Genomic DNA, 24,468 nt, shown 5'->3' with positions numbered 1-24,468 from the left:
AAAATCAAATCAAATGGCTCTAAGCACTATAGGACTTAACATCTGAGATCATCAGTCCCCTAGACTTAGAGCTATTTAAGCCCAACTAACCTAAGGACATCACACACATCCATGTCCGACGAAGGATTCGAACCTACGACCGTAGCAGCAGTGCGGGTCCGGCGTGAAGCCCCTAGAACCACTCGTCCACAGCGGCCGGCGCGTAGCTAATCTGGTAAGCACTAAGAGCATCGGTGGCCATGCAGCTCGTTAGAATTAAATTACAATTAAATGAACATCCTTAGCTGTTTACAGGCGTTGACATACGTCAACGGGGACAGATGAAAATGTGTGCCCCGACCGGGACTCGAACCCGGGATCTCCTGCTTACATGGCAGACGCTCTATCCATCTGAGCCACCAAGGACACAGAGGATAGTGCGACTGCAGGGATTTATGGTATCTGTTCTTTCGGACATGTCCCTGGAGTCGCAGTATCGTCTGTGTCCTTGGTGGCTCAGATGGATAGAGCGTCTGCCATGTAAGCAGGAGATCCCGGGTTCGAGTCCCGATCGGGGCACACATTTTCATCTGTCCCCGTTGACGTATGTCAACGCCTGTAAACAGCTAAGAGTGTTCATTTCACAGTAAGAGCATATACTTATAGGGGGAAAATATCAGAGCATCAGCAGAAATCAACTCTGTACACATGTCAGCTCCCTGTTGCCGATCCCTACACGGTAGTCTCGAAATCTGATGAACTGTTAGTTTCCATTAAGTGCACCACTACACGAGTATGCAGACAAGCTCTCTGATGTGCCGCAGCAGTACACAGATTTGTTTCCAGACTGCGAGTTTCCACTCTGCATCACTTGTTGAGTTTCAGCTAGGTATGAGGGGAGTATCACTATACTTTTCATGATCTTCCTATCCAAAATGCATGCATGTAAATCATCAAGAAGAGGATAATTCTAGGGATATTTTGTAGGATGGTTTATACGACACGCAAATATCCTCATATAAAATTAAACAACGTATGGGTATGCAGGCAAGATGACCATATACACTCCTGGAAATGGAAAAAAGAACACATTGACACCGGTGTGTCAGACCCACCATACTTGCTCCGGACACTGCGAGAGGGCTGTACAAGCAATGATCACACGCACGGCACAGCGGACACACCAGGAACCGCGGTGTTGGCCGTCGAATGGCGCTAGCTGCGCAGCATTTGTGCACCGCCGCCGTCAGTGTCAGCCAGTTTGCCGTGGCATACGGAGCTCCATCGCAGTCTTTAACACTGGTAGCATGCCGCGACAGCGTGGACGTGAACCGTATGTGCAGTTGACGGACTTTGAGCGAGGGCGTATAGTGGGCATGCGGGAGGCCGGGTGGACGTACCGCCGAATTGCTCAACACGTGGGGCGTGAGGTCTCCACAGTACATCGATCTTGTCGCCAGTGGTCGGCGGAAGGTGCACGTGCCCGTCGACCTGGGACCGGACCGCAGCGACGCACGGATGCACGCCAAGACCGTAGGATCCTACGCACTGCCGTAGGGGACCGCACCGCCACTTCCCAGCAAATTAGGGACACTGTTGCTCCTGGGGTATCGGCGAGGACCATTCGCAACCGTCTCCATGAAGCTGGGCTACGGTCCCGCACACCGTTAGGCCGTCTTCCGCTCACGCCCCAACATCGTGCAGCCCGCCTCCAGTGGTGTCGCGACAGGCGTGAATGGAGGGACGAATGGAGACGTGTCGTCTTCAGCGATGAGAGTCGCTTCTGCCTTGGTGCCAATGATGGTCGTATGCGTGTTTGGCGCCGTGCAGGTGAGCGCCACAATCAGGACTGCATACGACCGAGGCACACAGGGCCAACACCCGGCATCATGGTGTGGGGAGCGATCTCCTACACTGGCCGTACACCACTGATGATCGTCGAGGGGACACTGAATAGTGCACGGTACATCCAAACCGTCATCGAACCCATCGCTCTACCATTCCTAGACCGGCAAGGGAACTTGCTGTTCCAAGAGGACAATGCACGTCCGCATGTATCCCGTGCCACCCAACGTGCTCTAGAAGGTGTAAGTCAACCACCCTGGCCAGCAAGATCTCCGGATCTGTCCCCCATTGAGCATGTTTGGGACTGGATGAAGCGTCGTCTCACGCGGTCTGCACGTCCAGCACGAACGCTGGTCCAACTGAGGCGCCAGGTGGAAATGGCATGGCAAGCCGTTCCACAGGACTACATCCAGCATCTCTACGATCGTCTCCATGGGAGAATAGCAGCCTGCATTGCTGCGAAAGGTGGATATACACTGTACTAGTGCCGACATTGTGCATGCTCTGTTGCCTGTGTCTATGTGCCTGTGGTTCTGTCAGTGTGATCATGTGATGTATCTGACCCCAGGAATGTGTCAATAAAGTTTCCCCTTCCTGGGACAATGAATTCACGGTGTTCTTATTTCAATTTCCAGGAGTGTAAATACGGAAAAATGTTTGAAAAATACGAAAGTGACATAAAATCTAGGGAAACCTGGTATAATTACGACGAATTCATGGAAAATACGTAAGACTGATGGAAATAAAACGAAATTTGTAAAATCACGAAAAAACTTGAAAAATTACTTATACTGACTGACAACACATCAAACTGAAGAAAAAGTACCACTAAAAGCGTGTAAGTGGTGTGGGTTAGGAGTACCTGGTGTAATATCCACGACTATATTTTATTTAGAACAATATTCACGATAGCATTGTGTGTGGAATTTGAGCGGACATTCTCGTAATATTAATAAAAAAAGGCCTTCATCGATACTAAAATAATAATACATGATTATTGTCAGTGACATAATTTAATTTTCTGTGAAAATTATATCTCAGACAATATTCATGGAAAAAATATAATATAAATTACCATCTTTTGTTACCTATGGTTCTTCTAGAATAATGCTTCTTCTCGTTCGAACTATTGTAATGATCGCACGCGATTCATGTCTTGTAGCACTGAGGTCGGTAAAAACTGTATTATGTTGTCAAGTAATATTTGAAGAATAGAGTTTCTGTGTAACTGAAATCAATGACATGGAACAATACTTTTTAATGTTAATGCATATAGTTAAGGTACAGAAAAGATTTAGTATGTATTATTTGTTGAGACTAAAACAACACCTGAACCACATTCGATAAATGATTGTCTTATGTTAGCCGCCATCTTAGTGAAATGTTGCAGTGGCAGTTTTAAATCAAATTACAAAGTTCATATTGATCTTCAATTTTTACTATAATAACTGTGTATTCGTGGCCCAGAACTCACTCATAAATCATAAATTCGACTTAGATTATGAATAATCATTAAATATGGTGCAACAGCATCTCATGTAGTGAAATTGTTCTCTGCTAATGTATGAACTCTGTTTCGTAAGAACTTTTAGGAAATGTTTATTGACAGCGTATTTATTAGCGTTGTACGTCTGTGGTATTGTGTGTAAAAATAGTTCATTTTGTTTAACGAAAGGTTTTGCCGCCTTACTTCACTAAATTGTGTGGGATCACTCTTGTGAAAAAATTTAGTGCCATTTACATTGCTTGACAGACAACATTGTTACACGTTCACAGGTGGAGATTTCTTTAGCAGAATAACTATCTTTAGCCGGGAGAGGCAGCGATTACATGAAACCTCATGTTACGCTAATAATAAGTAATTAGTTTTGTTGTAGTCCTGCCCACGAATTGTAAAATACCGCAATCCTAACCGCACGCCACACCGGACACTCAAGACCGAGAAAGCTTAAAAATAATGCACTGGTTGCATTCACTTTTAACCCTCTCCCTGTATAAGTATTACACAGTGGCGCCATATTAAAGTAGGCAAAACATGTGTATTTAAAAAAAAAATGGTTCAAATGGCTCTGAGCACTATAGGACTTAATTGCTGAGGTCATCAGTCCCCTAGAACTTAGAACTACTTAATCCTAACTAACCTAAGGACATCACACACATCCATGCCCGAGGCAGGATTCGAACCTGCGACCGTCGCGGTCGTGCGGTTCCAGACTGTAGCGCCTAGAACCGCTCGGCCACTTCGGCCGGCCACATGTATTTCAATCCGTAATTGTGTTCTCACACATACAGTCGAATACAGACATTTTATGGCTGGTTCTCACGAACAATGTTATTCGTTATGTATTAAGGAGAAGAATCAGTTTGTTTATCAGACTTAAGCCATTCCCTAGAGTTTCTGTAGGAGCGTCGACGAATGTGACATATATCACCTTTAACCGTGTGAGGGGGAATGTACTCCAGAGATGTGGTTTTAGTACGAAATTGATATATTACCCTAAACATGAGCAAAATCACCTAACATCAGAGCAGGATTTCTTTGTGCAATAGGAATACTACCAGAGCCGTGGTGATGCTACTGTAAACAGCAATAAGACTGTTACATCCCCATTGGCCACTGATCATGGTTCTTACTCCCTTGTAAGAATCTGTTGGTTCTGCGTGTGCATTTTCCTTCAGCAGGATGTGAGTGTTACCACAACGTATCAGCTACCGAAGATATTTATGTCCGTTTTTCTTCGCTCTATTTCCTAGTGAGACACAGTCGCATCTGTCAAACCCAATACTACTACTATTATTGATTATCAAGATTGAAGTGGGAAGTGTGATTGAAGGTACTACCTTTCCTACTTAAAAATCCGTTAACGTTTATAGCACAAGAAGACATCACTGTCTAAAAGGAATTGCGGCTACTGAACTTAATCCACGAACTGAATTCATTGCGTTAATACAAACGAGTGATCAGCTGTCAACTGTATCTATGAGGACGTGCTGAAGAGTGATGCCTCCGAACTTTTTATTCTGTTCTCAGTATCAATTGATACTCTACTACTCAGTTGACTTTTCCGCTTCGCTGACGCAATTTGCAACCCTCTCTCGCTAGAGGGTTCGGAATTGTAACGGTTAACACGGCGGTTTGTACACGTAACTACGTCAGTGCAAGAGAAACTGTGTTGCAATCGAGTTTCTAACCGCAGAAGAGTTCATCCACACATGTAGCACCCTTCCCTTCAGCATGACAATGTGTTCGTCGCTAGGGTGACCGTGATGGGAAATAAATATGTAGATATGAAGAAAAAGATGTTGAATGTTGGTAAACTTTGTCTTATTTAAAAATATTTACCAGTTTTCAGATAAAAATTCGGAGACATTACTTTTCAGCACGCCCTCGTAATAACGTAAATGAGTACATTCAGCATTTCTAGTCTGAAGGTAAATTTACGAACCATTGGATCCATGACAACATTGGAGAGAGGATGGCACTAAACAAAGAAAAGTGCGAGGTCATCCACATGGGTACCAAAAGAAATCCGATAAATTTTGGGTAATACGGTAAATTGCACAAATCTAAGAGCTGTCAATTCGACTAAATACCTAGAAATTACAATTAAGAGGAACTTAAACTGGAAAGACCACATAGATAATATTATGGGGAAGGCGAAACAAAGACTGCGCTTTGTTGGCAGAACGCTTAGAAGATGCGACAAGCCCACTAAAGAGACAGCCTACATTACACTTGTCCGTCCTCTGCTGCGCGGTGTGGGATCCTTTCCAGGTAGGATTGACGGAGGACATCGAAAAAGTGCAAAGAAGGGCAGCTCGTTTCGTGTTATCTCGCCATAGGGGTGAGAGTGTCACTGATATGATACGCGAGTTGGGGTTGCAGTCACTGAAACAAAGGCGGTCTTCTTTGCGGCGAGATCTATTTGTCCTTCGAGAGTGGAATGGTAGAGAAGTAGTTTGAAAATGGTTCGATGAACCCTCTGCCAGGCACTTAAGTGTGAATTGCAGAGTAACCATGCAGCCGTAGATGTAGATGACCTCAGATGATTAAGTGATTTTAATTTTTTCAATAGCTGATGGAAATGTAACTGTTCCGAAACCGGTCGTGTACCCAGTAAAAGATTGTGAATTAAGCAACTGGTCTGCAGTTTCTTCATTTTTTTTAAATTATTCCTCTTTATTTGTCTATCCTTTTAATTTTTTCTAACTAAAAAGTACACTCACGAAAAACATCGCAACACCAAAAAATAATTAATGTAGAGTAGTGAAATTTTGGAAATACATTTGTCTAGATAACATATTTAAGTGATCACAAGTTAATGTAAGTGCGAGATAAGCCATTGCAAATGTGAAATGCTACTATATTAATAACTGGTTTAACGGCCAGAAAGTTGAATGCAAGTAGTATATTGCATGCGTGGATTTGTACGGGTGCCGGATGACATGCCTATTGCACTTGGACGGTCAATACTGGGACGGTTAATGCTGTTTGTGGATGACGCTCGATTGTCATCCGATGATGTCCCATACGAGCTCGATTGGAGACAGATCTGGTGATTGTGCAGGCCAAGGCAGCATGTCATCGATGCTCTATAGAGCGTGTTGAGCGAGTTGGGTTACAACAGCGGTATGTGGATGAGCGTTACCCAGTTGGAGGACGCCCTCAGGAATGCTGTTGGTGAATGGCAGCACAACATGTCGAATCACCAGACTGACGTATTAATTTGCAGTCAGGGTGCATGGGATAACCACGAGAGTGCTCCTGCTATCTTAGGAAATCACCCCCTAGAGCGGACTCCAGGCGTAGGTGCAGTGTGTCTGGGTCGCAGACGGGTTGGCTGCAGGTGCTCAGCTGACCTCCTCCTAACCAACACACGCCCATCACTGGTACTGAGGCAGATCCAGGTTTCATTCAAAAAACACAACAGGCTCCATCCTACACTCCAGTCAGCTCTCGCTTGCCGCACGGTTAAAGGCGCATTGTCACAGATTGCGCGGCCCCTCCCGCCAGAGGTTCGAGTTCTCCCTCTAGCATGGATGTCTGTGTTGTTCTTAGTATAAGTTAGTTTAAGTAGTGAGTAAGTCCAGGGACGGATGACCTCGGCACTTTGGTCCCTTAGGAATTCACACACATTTGAACATTTAGTTCTTGCTTGACACCACTGAAGTCCAAATGGCGGTGATTTTGGGATCTATGGAATATTCGCTACAGGATGTCTGGCACGGAGCTGTCCTTGACATAACCGATTTCTAACAGTTCGTTGTGTCACTTGGGTACCAAATGATGCTCAAATTGCTGCCGCAGGGGCACTATGATTCGCCAGAGCCATATACCGAAAGCGATGGTCGTCCCACTCGACAGCGCTACGTGACCGTCTGGAGCCTGGTCTTCTTGCCACAGTACATTCTCGTGACCACCGCTGCCAGCAGTCATGTAAAGTGGCTACATTTCTGCCGAGTCTTTCTGCAGTCTCGCAGAAGGAACGTCGAGCTTCTCGTAGCTCTGTTACACTACTTCGTTCAAACACCTCGAGGAGCTGATAATGGCGTCTTTGTCACCTTGAAGACATTCTTAACTAAGATCAACTCACCGTGTCCGCTCTCAGAAGTAACTAACGTTCATGGCTGTTACAGCGCGTATTTAAAACAAACCTGATTTGATTTGAATTTTAATAACCAACAGCCTCAGTCGCAATGTTTACCTAGATTTACCTAGGTTCCAGTCGGGATAACCCAACCTTCTTCAGAATAAAAATAACTACCGTTTGTTCATAGTGGACATCGTCCAGCTAAAACTACAGATCCATAAATTATCGTCAGACTATAAAAACTTATCTGAAACTGTCTTGGCCCCACTTCGCGACCGCGATGCGGCAGCCATAAGTGCTGTACTGCAACTGACCGTAGCGTCATGAGGCCCGCCAAGGCGGACACAATACCTTGCGCCTGCGCATAAACTGTGTGATAGTTACTAGTTGGGACAAGACACGAACCTAACTCCTAACCCTGAATTTACTAGTGAACTGAAGTAAAAGGTAAAGCTGAGGAAAAGGGCTTATACGAGGTGCAATCAAGCTCTAAGGCCTCCGATTTTTTTTTTCCGGACTGGAAAGAGATAGAAACATGCGCATTGCTTTAAAATGAGGCCGCGTTCATTGTCAATACGTCCCAGAGATGGCAGCACCGTATAAAATAAATAAAATAAAAAATATTATTTAAATATTAATTATTCTATCTGTATGATTGTGATTGTGATTGTAATAAATATTTGCTTATCTGGAACGTGGACGTTTAATTATTCGGTATCAGACGCTTGACAATGGCTTTCTCATAAAGGCAATGTTACTCGTAGTTGACCGTGAAATAAAACTGAAATAATCGGACTTCGTAAATAAATCGTTTCCAAAGACTGCTGCGGTAGGTGCGGACTCATAATCTAAATCTCAATATTTCAATAATTTGCCAGCCATGCCAATACGTCGTACAGAGGTGATTGTCTACTAAACATAAAAAAGTTACACAGTTAGTTAAATCAGATATATTCAATGAATAAGCCTACAGTTCATAATCCTACTTACTTTTATAAATATAAATTCTTTACAGAATCGAGTGCCTAGTCTGGTTGCAACTCGCAGTATTCTTCTATAACATGAAATATGGCGGTGTGCCAGACAATAGAATAAAATACGTGCTTCTCGCACCACTTCTACCAGAGCTCTCTCATTTCTTAATCAAACATAAGAGTAACGTAATTGTGCTTTTGTTTTATCAGCGACACAGCGCTGCAGTTGTGTGCCATAGGCTTTATTTATTTGTCACTGATTATTTATTTAATTAATATTTCGCGTTTCCGAGGAAACTCACGCTCGGCATGCAAATGTGCCTTTATATTGCCCCCTGAATTGCGAGGCGAAAGGACACACCTGCAGGCTAGCAATTCACCTAAAGGCACAAGAAAATCTAGTTATCTACAACTATTTACATGACCTACATTATACACATTATATACAAAATTTGAATGACGCGGGTGCACCGTAAAAGTTCTTATGTTGGCAGATAGAGTGCGCGCATGCGCAGAAGCGTCTGTGTGACTCCGGCACTGCCGTTATATCGTACAGTTAGATCACGCGGCACAGTATTGCAGTTCATATTGTTTGTGTGCGCGCGTTTCTCAGTCGTTGCACAAAGAAAATATTCAACCAAGATTACATATGAAGACTACATTCTATGACAGGTAACTTAGTTTTAAATTTACAATATTTGTTATAACACAATACAACTTAGATTGTTGAATGTTCTTAGTTACATAGTATTGTTTTGAAATACTTCAAAGAAAAATGTCCGTATGTTTCAGGTGCGTTGACCTATACACATCGTGTCGTTATTACAGTTCATATTCATCTGCTGCACAATAATTTTTTTTTTTACAGGTTAGTATCGTCGTGGTAAAGTTTTTTTTTTTATCACAGTAACATCGTTGTATAACAACGTGATTAATACATAAGCGTGTCCATTTCCCATTTCCATTATAGTCGTTGTGATGCAGTTCGTTGTGACTAAAGGCGTTGCTCATTACAGATCAGACGTGACCCGTCGAGTAATTGGTCCACGTGCAGTTCGTTTTTTTTTTTTTTTTTTACGTTCCGTGGAAGCTTGGTTGCAGAACCTCGGATGGCACATAGCTGGCGTCGATCCTTGGACAGTCCAGGTAAGAGTGTCCGTCACATTTCGAGAACATTTCATTCCCTGAAGTTCCAACCAAAATTCTTCCACCCGTCGTGTTGTTTTCTGGACAGGCACTTTGTGTCCATTTAATCCAGTTAACATCTTGAAGTTAGGTACTGTAGTAATGTCACTAGACGATGCACGAATTATGCCCTTCACATTTTCAGTTTTTTTTTTGCTGAATATAGCTCACCTAAATGTTCGTAGTTAGTAATCAAAGAAATCATTCATCACGTTTACATAGATACGCTGCATAATGAATGGCATTAACCGTTTCTTTCACATAGGTTTCTGCGTAGTTGCAGAGTTAGTAATGTTCGTTAATGTCCGTGAACAGAGGTTCACTATGCAATGTCTTTTTGGCACTCGTTTTGTTCAAATTTTTACATAGTAACAGTTACATGATACATCAGTTAAAAAAAATAAGTAATTATACATACACACGTCACATATTTTCTTAGCATAAACATAATACAGTTGCACATAAACATGTTTGCATCATCATTACATAGCTATAGGTTATTACATTGTGTCACGTGATGTCATCTGAAATTAAGATAGGTTAGACACAACATTCATTACATCAGTAGGCAAGACCAGGCGTTTTCACTACTCAATAAATATTCAAAATAGTAAGAGAGAGAAAATGTTCGATTCCTCGCGTTTTTTGCGTGTGTGTAGAGTGTCTGTGTGGCCTTGACTACTGATAGATGCTTTTCGTGTTGAGAGATGTGCGTCTAATCTATTTCTCAAAGTAAAAGATCGCTTCACAGATGACGTCTGTCGGTTCGTCAGGTGTCATACCAAGTCAGTGGTACCTACAATAACAAATGTTCCGTGAAAAATTAATATATCATTCACTGCTACGTAATCATAAATTTTATTTTGATATTCCGTCTTCCAGGTGGTGGCGCGTGCTGAAAGAAGAGTTCTTCTGCCTTCAACTGCGACTCTGGAACCGCTGAAATGAAAATTTCTACACCACTTATTATCTGTGTTGTAACAACAGTGTTTTTCGAGTTGCTTAGCAATTTTTTGATGGGTATGACTTTGACATTATTCAGCATGAAATGCTCTAAGATCTCGGTGTGCGTATAGCCCAATAATTTTGTTAGTTCTACGATGTTGTAACAGATACGCACCAGGATGCGGTATGTTAACAATTATATAAGGTCCTTCATATAGCAGACGCCACTTAGCGTTGCGTCGTTTGAGTGCTACAGATTTATGATGAGTACGAAGTAGTACAAGCATTCCTACCTCAAATTTTTGTTTTCTTTTTATTATGTTTCTGTGATGTTTGTTTCGTATCTGTGCGTGATGTGTCAGCGTAGTCAATACTTCTTTTATTTTTTGTTCAGGTGTGATTTCCTTGTCTGACAACTTAGGTAATGGTTCTATCCACTGATCGTTCTGTTTGCAATTGAACATGATCTCGTTAGGTGTGTAATTTGTATCATAAATATTTAAGTTATTGTGTACGTCTTTGAAAAGACTTAGGTAGGACACCCAATTAGTATGTTTTGATGAAATATAGGTCCTCATGAATCGATTTAATTCTCGGAAAAGTCTCTCAGTCGCGTTACATTGTAGACTAAACCTCGAAATAAATATACTTTTAATGTTATTGTCCTTCAAGAAATTTCTCCATTTGTACCCAGAGTAGTATGCTGCATTATCTGACAGAATTGCTTTAGGCTTTCCCACGTGCGTCAGGTAATCACTTGAGAATCTTCGTATTATAGCACTTGCAGTGGCGGATTTTAAAGCATAAAGTTTGACATGTTTAGAAAATATATCGTAAAAAGCTAAGTTATATTTGAGGCCTCCAGAGCTTGCTGGATGCGGCCCACTGATGTCAGTACACAGAATTTCCAGGGGTTTACTAGGTAAAATAGAATGTAAATCTGTTTTTGTGGATAAATTCTGAGGTTTTGATTTTTGACATATGACACATGTTTTCAGTTCCCTGTAAATTTTTCTTCTCATATTGCTAAAATAACAGTATGTGCTGAGCTTTGCCAAACACTTTTTCGTCCCATAATGACCCCAAACTAAGTGTGTGTGCCAAATTAGATTACGTTCAGACTCTTTGGGAATGCATACACACCAGTTAGTAGCATTTGGATGTCGGCGGTAAAATAACACATCATTGTGTAACTTGTAATACTTAGTCGAAGGATGATTGTGTTTTTCTACCAGTAATGTTATTATCTTATACCAGTGAGGGTCAGATTTTTGTAATTTAGCCATGTTTCTGCACATATCAATATAATATTGGTGATACTGCTTGTCTTGCGTTAAGAGAATCCTGTAGTCATTTATATTTTCTAAGTCACTGTTGGTATCATTCATACCTTGTGGAAGTCTAGACAAAGCGTCTGCAATGGTGTTGTCCTTACCTTTTATGTACTTAATTTCAAAAGAGTAGTTCTGAAGTGTAACTGCCCATCGTGATAGTCTAGGATGTACAAGTTTATAAGTTAACAAAAATGTCAGGGCCTGGTGATCGGTGTAAATTACTGTATGTTTTCCAAATAAATAATAATTGAATTTCTTGAATGCCCATACTATGGAAAGTGTTTCTAACTCAGTAGTGGAGTATGTACGCTCACATTCAGTTAGAGTACGACGTGCAAACCCAATAATTCTTATCTGTTCCTTTTCTTTATTCTTTACAACTTGAAATAAGCAACATCCCAAGCCAGTTCGTGAAGCGTCACAAGTCATACAAAAGTCTAAATTGAAATCTGGATGGCTCAATAAGTTTGCACCCACTAAAGCATGTTTAATTGTATTAAAGTCATTCTGGCACTGTTCCGACCAGATCCAAACTTGATTCTTTCTGAGTAGATTTAGCAGATGTTTACTGTTCAAAAGTGGTTGTGACAAAAAACGTCTGAAAAATGAACATAGCCCAAGGAATGATTTTAACTGCTTTTTAGTACGAGGGCTAGGAAAGTTTCTGATAGCATCTAATTTACTGGGATCCGGACGTATGCCCTGCGAATTAATGATATGTCCTAAATACTTTATCTCACTGCAACCAAACTTTGATTTTCTAAGATTGGCTGTGACTCCAGCTTGTGCAAATTTTTCTAAAATTCTTTGAAGTGTGTCAACGTGTTCCTTCCAAGACTGTGTAGCTATCAGTATATCATCTACATAGTGTGTGACTGTCTCAACTAAATCATCGCCAAGCACGGTATCCAGGGCTGTAATGAATACCCCAGAGCTGACATTCAGTCCGAAAGGTAGAACACAAAACTGATAGGTTCGCCCCCCGAACATAAATGCAGTATATTTCCGTGAATCAGGAGTGATACCCACCTGCCAAAACGAATTAGCGAGATCTATTGTGGAAAAATATTTTGCATCTAGAAATTTCTGTAATTGCTCTTCTAAATTTTCGGGTTTTGTGTGAACTGGTAAAATTATTTCATTAATTGCTCGTGCATCTAACACTAACCTAATGCTTCCATTTAATTTTTTGACAACAAGTAGAGGACTACAATAAGGTGAGGTGGATGGTTCAATGACCTTCCAGTCTAACATTTGTTTTAATTCTTGCCACACAGCAGGTCGTTGAGATAACAGTACGTTATATGTCTTGTGGTAGAAGATCTTGTGAGGCTTAACTTCAATCTTGTATACATACGTGTTGATAACACCTAATTGTTTGGTAAAAACTTGTAAATATTTGGATAACACTTCCTGTAGTTTTATACGTTCATGTACACTGAGAGCTGTAGCTTCACTTATCTTATGATCAAGCAATGTTTTCAAGTCCAATAGCTCTGTGTCAGATGAGTGTGTTTGCATATCTTGAATGTCATTGTCAAGTACTAACTGAACCTTGTACCCTGTACAGTGTTTGTCATGCTTTAGAGTTCTCCTGTCCAAATCAATAATAATTACACTGCCTTTATCATTTAAAATACATTTACCTTTGGAGAAGTCTATAATAGAGTCCTTCTCGCTCATAATATCTATTCCTAATATGCAATTTGTCACAAGGTTTTGTACAACCAGGAACGGCCATTGTACGGTTCCATTACCTATTTTAATGTTTACAAAAACTTGCTTTGTAACCCTACATGACTTATTACCTAGTGCAGTAGTTATTTTACAGTTTTGGGCAGGAAACTCAGGCACAGGTTCCAATTCACACATCTTTTTATAGAAATTAAAAGACAAAACGCTCACAGCTGCACCTGTATCTAGGATAATAGTAGTTGGAATCCCACCTACTACACCAGTAGTAGATGCTAAAACAATTTCATTTGTGTTTGAACGACATTGTGTACTGTCTTGTAAAAGTTCATCTGATATATTCTCATTGTGGTTGTATCTTATAAATAAAACAGGTAATTTTTGTTTAGAATTATTCGGCATATCATTATTCTGTTGTTCAAGTGTGGTGTCAAATAACTGATTGACATTGCAGTCGCCCCGCAAGAATTCTTCAGCCACGACCTGGGGCATAGAAGTGACTGTTTCCAGTTTGTCGGATTAGCATTTGTACTAGGTACTGACACAGATTGAGGTTGTGCATCAGGTGTCATTTCTATTATATTCACATTCGGATATTGCCTATTATGATCTCCAAACTTTTGCGGTTGTTGTTGCTGTTGCGCATTATAACTTACCTGTCGGTCGTAAGGTATGCTCCAATTTTGTCCTGGTGGCTGCTGTGGTAAAGCAGAGTTTGAATGGAAGTACTGATCGTTACGAGTCCAACCTTGATGCTGTCTTGGCTCGTAGTTATTATTATTTCTATTTCTGTTTGTGTTTTTGTTGTTGCCTTTGTATCCGTTGTTACCGTTGTAGTTATTACCGCGGTGCCTTTTGTATGGATTGCCGCATGAAGTGTTATTACTGTTGTAACTATTGTTTGTATTGGAATACGCGTGTTGATTTTGATTTTCGTATTGAAACGGCATGTGAGTTTGCTGTTTTTGCTGTACCGCGTATCCAACTGTGGGCGCGCCAGAATTGAGTTGGCAAGCCTGCATGTTTTGCATACCACTAGTGTAAACATTGTGGCTGCTGTTTTGCCGCGCGAAGCGCTGATCTTCAAGTAACATGTCAACCGAATCTAAGGCTGTTAAAAAATAATCTGAATCGTCATCCGGGAAATGTAGGAGTTTTTCTTTAATGTTGAAAGGCAATTTGGCCTTCAACGCACGGAGTATATCACGCGTTGCGACTGGTTCGTCTAAAAAGTGTCCCATGTTCAAGTATTTTTCAAAATATCTGCGTAAGTTGCCATTTTTACTGTTAAAAATTTCAGGTTCTAAAATTTGTCTTCTGAGTCGCTCCTGGACGGATTGCGACCAGAATTTGTTCAGAAAAGCACGCTCAAACTCACTGTACGTGGTACATACGTCAGCTTGACTGTATGCCCAGACAGCTGCATCGCCTTGGATGTAACCGACAATATATGAAATCTTTTTCCGGTCACTCCAAGTGCGTGGAAATGCGTTACTAAAAGATTTAAGAAAAATCACCGGATGAATGGTTCGTTTTTCTGGGATAAAAATCTGAAATTGTTTGTGTTTCATTAAGCTTTCTTCTTCCTTCGTATTGTGATATGGATTCATTCCACTGTAATTACTGATATGTTCAGCTGGCGAGTAATTACGATAATGTTGCTGTGGTTTACCATGATAATAGCTTGTGTTTGTGTTTGCACATCGTGGTATGTGTTGTAGTCGTGGTGTGTTTTGTTCTTGTGTGTTTGTCGTGTGCGGTATGTGTGTGTCATACTCGAATGTATATTGGTTCCTGAACTGTGCATTTTGACTGATATTTTCGTTACATTCAGACTGTGGTCGATCGGTGAATTGTCTCATGGGTGCAGTGACGGATTGTACTGCGTCACTGATCAGCTGTTTGTTATTAGTAATGTATTGCGCTACGGAGTCGTGCACAATTGTTGGTAAATTTTCATGTAAGCATCTATCAAAATGTTTGTCTTTGTTCACTACCCAATCATGAAATTCTTTATTAATATTTTGAAAATGAGCTGTGGCATCAGATTGTAAGATGTCAGTCAGGTGTTGTTCAACATTGTCAAATTTATTCTGTACGTCAGTAATTCGTTTTTCAAGGTTGTCATGTACTGAAGGATATGTTTGAATTTGTTCAGTAAGAACTTCACACGTGACATTAAGGTTTTTTACTTGTGTCTGTAAAAGTGCTACGTCATTTGTAGTCTTTTCTTGTATCGTATTAAGCTTGCAAAATTTCGTACTGAGCTCAGTCATCTGTTTGGTCAGTGTGGCGTCTATAAGTTCTACACGTTTACATAAAGTGTCATTACCTGTCTTGATTGCTATGAGATCAGATTTAATTTCGTCATTTTGTGTCTTTAACTGTGTCTTTAAGGTTGCCATGTTTTCGGCGTTCTGTTTCATTAGCATTTGTAACATGTCGGCAATGTTTACTGTTTGCAAGGTCTGTGCCCCCGTCGCGTCATTAGACGTGACGTCATGCATCAACATGGGCTCTGACTGAGACTTTGAAATTTTTGTAGTGGACGGCCTATTGCCAAAATTTCCGTCAACACTTGCGTCAATGTTTGATAAATCGTCACTACCGGTTGCTGTCGTAAAGTCATTTTCTAGCATTTGTCTCTCGTCCGAGTCGGATTGCGTCTGAATAGTACGTCTTTGCTGTTCCATTTTTGCGTATTGATTTCCAGTTATTACCATGCCACACGTGATATATGTTTCAAGAAAATATTTGACACTGATTTTAAAATAAAATGCAGTTGAGCATGAATCGCTCGTAGCAACAATGGCTGTCTGTTAATTTAAAAATATAAACTGAATTTGAGATTATTGGTAATGGCTGCTGTCCATGTTACTACGTATCGTACAGAAGTCGGCCATATTGTACACTCGTGTATTGGTATTGTTGCATACGTTATTGTTTAAGGAAAAGTACTGAGAATGAAATTTATCACTGAAAACTGTTATGCACGAAAGAAACACTACAGAATCTACTGAAAAGCTAATACACTGAATTATACGTCTGGTCAAGCCTGCTAATGCAAAGATGCTGCGTCTTACCTTATTTTGCTGGAAGTTTCATTGCGTCTTCCCGCAAAATTTTAGAATTGGAAAATATCTTCAGATTTTTTGTTATCTCTCATACATTCACGTCCAGGTCCAGAAAGTTGATTTTTTACATGAAACAAAGAGAACAATGTAACAAATGACAAAATAACAAGTCCGACACGCAGTCGCCAATATAAAATAAATAAAATAAAAAATATTATTTAAATATTAATTATTCTATCTGTATGATGGTGATTGTGATTGTAATAAATATTTGCTTATCTGGAACGTGGACGTTTAATTATTCGGTATCAGACGCTTGACAATGGCTTTCTCATAAAGGCAATGTTACTCGTAGTTGACCGTGAAATAAAACTGAAATAATCGGACTTCGTAAATAAATCGTTTCCAAAGACTGCTGCGGTAGGTGCGGACTCATAATCTAAATCTCAATATTTCAATAATTTGCCAGCCATGCCAATACGTCGTTAGTTAAATCAGATATATTCAATGAATAAGCCTACAGTTCATAATCCTACTTACTTTTATAAATATAAATTCTTTTATAAATATAAATTCTTTACAGAATCGAGTGCCTAGTCTGGTTGCAACTCGCAGTATTCTTCTATAACATGAAATATGGCGGTGTGCCAGACAATAGAATAAAATACGTGCTTCTCGCACCACTTCTACCAGAGCTCTCTCATTTCTTAATCAAACATAAGAGTAACGTAATTGTGCTTTTGTTTTATCAGCGACACAGCGCTGCAGTTGTGTGCCATAGGCTTTATTTATTTGTCACTGATTATTTATTTAATTAATATTTCGCGTTTCCGAGGAAACTCACGCTCGGCATGCAAATGTGCCTTTATAACCGTACGGCAGATGGAATTTTACCGCCAGTGGCGAGAATGAGAACTGTTTTAAAAACTTAAAATGGCGACGTTTTCCTTACTTGAACAGCGTGCAATCATTCGTTTTCTGAATTTGCGTGGTGTAAAACGAAATTCATCGACAGTTGAAGGAGACATGTGGTGATGGAGTTATGGATGTGTCGAAAGTGCGTTCGTGGGTGCGACAGTTTAATGAAGGCAGAACATCGTGTGACAACAAACCGAAACAACCTCTGGCTCGCACAAGCTGGTCTGACGACATGGTCGAGAAAGTGGAGAGAATTGTTTTGGGGGATCGCCGAATGACTGTTGAACAGATCGCCTCCAGAGTTGGCATTTCTGTGGGTTCTGTGCACACAGTCCTGCATGACGACCTGAAAATGCGAAAAGTGTCATCCAGGGGGGTGCCACGAATGCTGACGGACGACCACATGGCTGCCCGTGTGGCATGTTGCCAAGCAATGTTGACACGCAACGACAGCATGAATGGGACTTTCTTTTCGTCGGTTGTGACAATGGATGAGAAGTGGATGCCATTTTTCAATCCAGAAACAAAGCGCCAGTCAGCTCAATGGAAGCACACACATTCACCGCCACCAAATAATTTCGGGTAACCGCGAGTGCTGAAAAAATGATGGTGTCCATGTTCTGGGACAGCGAGGGCGTAATCCTTACCCATTGCGTTCCAAAGGGCACTGCGGTAACAGGTGCATCCTACGAAAATGTTTTGAAGAACAAATTCCTTCCTGCCCTGCAACAAAAACGTCCGGGAAGGGCTGTGCATGTGCTGTTTCACCAAGACAACGCACCCGCACATCGAGCTAACGTTACGCAACAGTTTCTTCGTGATAACAACTTTGAAGTGATTCCTCATGCTCCCTACTCACCTGACCTGGCTCCTAGTGACTTTTGGCTTTTTCCAACAATGAAAGACACTCTCCGTGGCCGCACATTCACCAGCCGTGCTGCTATTGTCTCAGCGATTTTCCGATGGTCAAAACAGACTCCTAAAGAAGCCTTCGCCGCTGCCATGGAATCATGGCGTCAGCATTGTGAAAAATGTGTGCGTCTGCAGGGCGATTACATCAAGAAGTAACGCCAGTTTCATCGATTTCAGGTGAGTAGTTAATTAGAAAAAAAATCGGAGGCCTTAGAACTTAAATGCACCTCGTATGTTATCTTGTGCCGAATGTAGACAGGCCATACGTTGTAACCACGTGATGTCTTCCTCATATCATGATCAACGAATACTACATAAATGTTAAGACAGTCCATCTAAGTACGTTCTGCACATGATAACATATACGCCCTTTTCCTCAGCTGTACCTTTTCTTTCACTTTACTAATAAATTCAAGGTTAGGAGTCAGGTTCGCGTCTTGTCCCAAAAAGTATATATCACACAGATTACGCGCAGGCGCAAGAGGTATTGTGTCCGCCTTGGCGGGCCTCATGACGCTACGGTCAGTTGCAGTTGTGGCTGCCGCATCGCGGTCGCGAAGTGGGGGCAAGACAGTTTCAGATAAGTTTTTATAGTCTGACGATAATTTATGGATCTGTAGTTTTAGCTGGACGATGTCCACTATGGACAAACGGTAGTTACTTTTATTCTGAAGAAGGTTGGGTTATTCCGACTGAAACCTAGATAAATCTAGGTAAACATTGCAACCGAGGCTGTTGGTTATTAAAATTAAAATTAATATTTATACAGTCGCTGACAGGACCGCGAAATGTTGAAAATATTTATAAACCTGATTTTCATTCTCATAGTGGATCTACTAGGCCACTAGTATGCGACTAGCGAGAAATTTGATGAGACGTCATCTTTCAGATGTAGAAACACGCCAACAAATAACGTTTGTCGCACAACTCCTTCTTGGATTGCAGTTTTTTTCCGTCATTATATGTTGCTAAAAGCCAATAATAATTTTAAAACGTGTTATCATTTATGTACATGCTTTTACTCCACAGTAATGTACCAAGTGATTTGAAAAGCTTGCTAGCGACTCACTTTGAGAATGGCTGAAATTTTGCCGGAATGTCGGAACAAGTACTATATGCGCAAACAAAGTTGACACTCGGCGAGGTGGCTGGTGGGAGCGACCGGAAAGGCATTTCCCATTCACAGTTGCTCTCATCAGCCACCGGGCCGGGTGTCAGCTTTGTTTGCGCGAATGTTGTTAATAACATCACGGTTAATGCCCAAAAAATTATGGTGAAAACAATTATTGCATGTAAAACATTGTTTGGGAAGTACTTCATTCATATTAGTGGATAATTGCGTGATAAACCGTGGCAGGATGTGCGCATATAAACAGTGGAAATTGCCAAAGACATGGCTGTTAGTTGTAGTAACTTGTGCGGTTTTGGTGCCATAAACTGCTTTCCAGGGACGATTTGTACGACGATGATGTGAATAGCTACGACTTAGATAAACATTCTGAATATGTTACTGAATGCAGATGCACTTCAACAGTTGTTGTTAATGAGGTAAATGTGAATAATTATTTAAGCAAGTAGACAATGCTGTGTTCCTTATCACAGTTAACATTAATTTACACTACAGTGTAATGACAGAAATATTAAGGGTCATCTTTAACATTGTTTTCGTGCTGTTGTAAGGTGACAATAAAATTAATTTTATATGGTGCTGAATCAGAGACTAAGTTTTGAAGTTGTTTTTGCTTTATTATAGGAAGCGTTTCACTGCAGCATTTAGACTGCGAGAGCCTCCAGCAGCACGAGCGGAAAATGTTATCTATGAGAGACCGGGAGGTCAGCTGTATTCTAGTACATGCTCGGATATGGCGTCCGATAGTATAAGCCTACTCTATGTTGTTTCCAGAATGTGAAATGGGACTGGTCGTGTTTCTGGTTTCCCACTACAAAGAAAACAATAATGATGTTTTTGAAGTTGATGAAATATTGAGGGAGGAAGTGTCCGGTAAGTGTTTCAGAGAAACTATGGTTAATCAGTTACCTTATCCAGTTAAATTCAAAGTAACCTGCGTAACGTAAATATGTTTACTACACTTGTGTAGTATTAGAATGCTGTACATATACTGTGAGTGAACGGCATGTGCGGTATCACGTTGTGTGTGTGTGTGTGTGTGTGTGTGACAGAAATGTGTTCTATAGTGAAATGTGTGAAAAACAAGCCCGTCAGGACGTTGTACGACGGCTGTTCAATAAAGAATAATCTTTTTTTTTTTTTTTTGACAACATGCCTTTACTCATCCTCCTAATTTTGATGGCCCTTCTCAAAGTAGTCTCCCATGAATGCGATGCACTTGTCCCAGAGTTTCTGCCAGTCTTCAAATACATGCCGGAAACCATTTTTGAGAGGTCCGCCTCCGCAGCTTTCACCACTGCTTCTGATGATTGATAATGCCTCCCACGAAGGCGTTTCTTCATGTTAGGGAATAGAAAAAAGTCGCGTGGAGCTAAATCTGGTTTATAGGGAGGGTGAGGGATGCACTTCACGTTAATTTTTGCAAGATATTCAGCAACAACATTGGCAGTATTCGGCCGCCCAATATCGTGGTGCGACATCCAGCCTGCTTCACGGAAATGAGGTCTTTTGCGCCTGATATGAACTTGCAATGTTTTCAGGACATCCCTGTAGTATTATCCAGTTACTGATGGGTGTGCAGGTACAACATGCTGATAAACCGTTCCATGAATATCAAAATGGTTCAAATGGCTCTAAGTGCTATGGGACTTAACATCTGAGGTCATCATTCCCCTAGAGTTAGAACTACTTAAACCTAACTAACCTAAGGACATCACACACATCCATGCCCGAGGCAGGATTCGAACCTGCAACCGTAGCAGCAACGCGGTTCTGGACTGAAGCGTCTAGAACCGCTCGACCACAGTGGCCGGCAATGAATATCAAAGAATGAGAAGACCATAACTTTCCCAGCAGAAGCAACCACTTTTGCTTTTTGGGGGGTTGGTGATGAAGGAGATTTCCACACTGTGCTTTACTTTTTGCTCTCAGTATCAAAATGATGTAGCCAATTTTCATCATCAGTGATTACATTTGAAAGAAACTCCGGATCTTCCTCTAAAATCAACTTTAGACCTGCACGCTAATGTCCTTTTGTTCGGAATCAACAGTCTTGGAACCCATAGCACAGAAACACGTGTCATGTGTAATTCTTCTGTCACCAAGGTGTGGGTGGCACCCAATGAAATGTTCAGTATTTCAGAAAGTGATTTTAAGATAATTCGTCGATCCTCTCTCACAATGAGAGCAGCAGTGTTGATGTTTTCTTCCGTAAAAGCAGTAACAGGAGCATCGGGTCCACGTTCCTTTAAAATTGATTGTCTCCCGTCTTTAACATTTTAAACCACCTACGAGCTGTGCTATAGGGAAAAACAGACTTTCCATAGGCCTCCTGTGACGTTGTATAGGCCTCAGCTGAAGATTCATTGAGACGAAAGAATTTCAAAGCCGCATATTGTTTCTCGCGTGTTACTTCCATTGCAGCGGTAGGCGATACTGAACGTGTCTGACCTCTCACAGGCGGGAACCAGGAATCCCAACAATGAAACTACTAAGGCGTGTTTCTTGCACATTAAGCTAACAGAATATCATAAGATTAAATTTTAGCGCGAAAAATTATGACCATAAAAGTTATGATCATTCTTTATTGAACAGCCCTCGTAATGTATTGCTACACTGCACTCCTCCATTTATAATGAAAGACAAATTTCTAAAAAAAGAGTATATAGAGGGTCTATACAAGGGCGATGTACTTGAGGACAATATTATGGAAATGGAAGAGGATGTAGATGAAGATGAAATGGTAGATATGGTACTGCGTGAAGAGTTCGACAGAGCACTGAAAGACCTGAGTAGAAACAAGGCCCCCGGAGTAGACAACATTCCATTAGAACTACCGACGGCCTTGGGAGAGCCAGTCCTGACAAAACTCTACCATCTGTGAGCAAGATGTATGAGACAGGCGAAATACCCTCAGACTTCAAGAAGAATATAATAATCCCAATCCCAAAGAAATCAGGTGTTGACAGATGTGAAAATTACCGGACTATCAGTTTAATAAGTCACGGCTGCAAAATACTAACGCGAATTCTTTACAGACGAATGGAAAAACTAGTAGAAGCCGACCTTAGGGAAGATCAGTTCGGATTCCGTAGAAATATTGGAACACGTGAGGCAATACTGACCCTACGACTTATCTTAGAAGCTAGATTAAGGAAAGGCAAACCTACATTTCTACTATTTGTAGACTTAGAGAAAGCTTTTGACAATGTTGACTGGAATACTCTCTTTCAAATTCTGAAGGTGGCAAGGGTAAAATATAGGGAGCGAAAGGCTATTTACAATTTGTATAGAAACCAAATGGCTGTTATAAGAGTTGAGGGGCATGAAAGGGAAGCAGTGATTGGGAAGAGAGTGAGACGGGGTTGTAGCCTCTCCTCGATGTTATTCAATCTGTATATTGAGCAAGCAGTGAAGGAAACAAAATAAAAATTCGGAGTAGGTATTAAAATCCATGGAGAAGAAATAAAGACTTTGAGGTTCGCCGATGACATTGTAATTCTATCAGAGACAGCAAAGGACTTGGAAGAGCAGTTGAACGGAATGGATGGTGTTTTGAAGGGAGGATATAAGATGAACATCAACAAAAGCAAAACGAGGATAATGGAATGTAGTCGAATTAAGTCGGGTGATGTTGAGGGTATTAGATTAGGAAATGAGACAAAGTAGTAAAGGAGTTTTGCTATTTGGGGGGGGGGGGGGGCAAAATAACTGATGATGGTCGAAGTAGAGAGGATATAAAATGTAGACTGGCAATGGGAAGGAAAGCGCTTCTGAAGAAGAGAAATTTGTTAACATCGAGTATTGAATTAAGTGTTAGGAAGTCGTTTCTGAAAGTATTTGTATGGAGTGTAGCCATGTATGGAACTGAAACATGGACGATAAATAGTTTAGACAAGAAGAGAATAGAAGCTTTCGAAATGTGGTGCTACAGAAGAATGCTGAAGATTAGATGGGTAGATCACATAACTAGTGAGGAGGTGCTGAAAAGGATTGGAGAGAAGAGACGCTTGTGGCACAACTTGACTAGAAGAAGGGATCGGTTGGTAGGACATGTTCTGAGGCATCAAGGGATCACCAATTTAATATTAGAGGGCAGCGTGGAGGGTAAAAATCGTAGAGGGAGACCAAGAGATGAATACACTAAAGCAGATTCAGAAGGATGTAGGTTGCAGTAAGTACTGGGAGATGAAGAAGCTTGCACAGGATAGAGTAGCATGGAGAGCTGCATCAAACCAGTCTCAGGACTGAAGACCACAACAACAACAACAAATTTCTAAAACATGCGTTTTGTAACGATGGCAAAATACAGGTTCCTCTCGTTGCAACTTGTACTACAAAGGCGAAACAGTTGCAGAAATGTTTCACAGAAAAAAGCACACACAATTTTTTAACTTTGTAGCAATTGGTCAGCAGCCTCGTAATAAACAAGAGGTATTTGCAAAGGTTAAAGAATTTGAGCGTGCCTTTCGTAACATATTACGAGAAGAATGTGAAAGTAAAGCTAAGGTTATATCCAACTCAACTGTGAAATAGTTGGTAATCGATGCTATTGAACAAACTGAAAATACTGTCCTGCTGGTGGAATCCAGAGTATTTATGCCATTCACATATGTTAGACGTTAAGTAACATGTGTAGCCTAATTTGAAGTGTAGGCTGAGGTAATTTTTCCTTCGGTTATTTTCTTCCCAACAAATTGGTAATGAATGGGATATCGTCGCGTGACATCCGAAAGCCGCCCTTTTTCATCTACTTCTGTTACAATCTAGACAATAGCCACTTTGGATGCATTAGATACCGTGTTCTGCCACAACGTCTGGTAAGTCCCCGATCACGGCATGCTGCAGATTTACAATTCGACAAAGCTCACGTTTTATGGCATCAAAACA

At 41.0% G+C, this 24,468-nt stretch overlaps 1 non-coding gene across 1 annotated transcript; it reads right to left on the bottom strand.

Moving 5' to 3' along the window:
- Positions 1-331: 331 nt before the first annotated feature.
- On the bottom strand, positions 332-405 carry Trnat-ugu (transfer RNA threonine (anticodon UGU)). Its single transcript has one exon. It is a non-coding gene; the product is annotated as a tRNA-Thr (tRNA).
- Between the last annotated feature and the right edge of the window lie 24,063 nt (positions 406-24,468).

The sequence above is a fragment of the Schistocerca cancellata genome, chromosome 1, assembly GCF_023864275.1.
Source record: "Schistocerca cancellata isolate TAMUIC-IGC-003103 chromosome 1, iqSchCanc2.1, whole genome shotgun sequence".
NCBI lineage: Eukaryota > Metazoa > Arthropoda > Insecta > Orthoptera > Acrididae > Schistocerca > Schistocerca cancellata.
The sequence above is the reverse complement of the archived record's forward strand: the minus strand, read 5'-3'. Positions and strand labels throughout refer to the sequence as shown.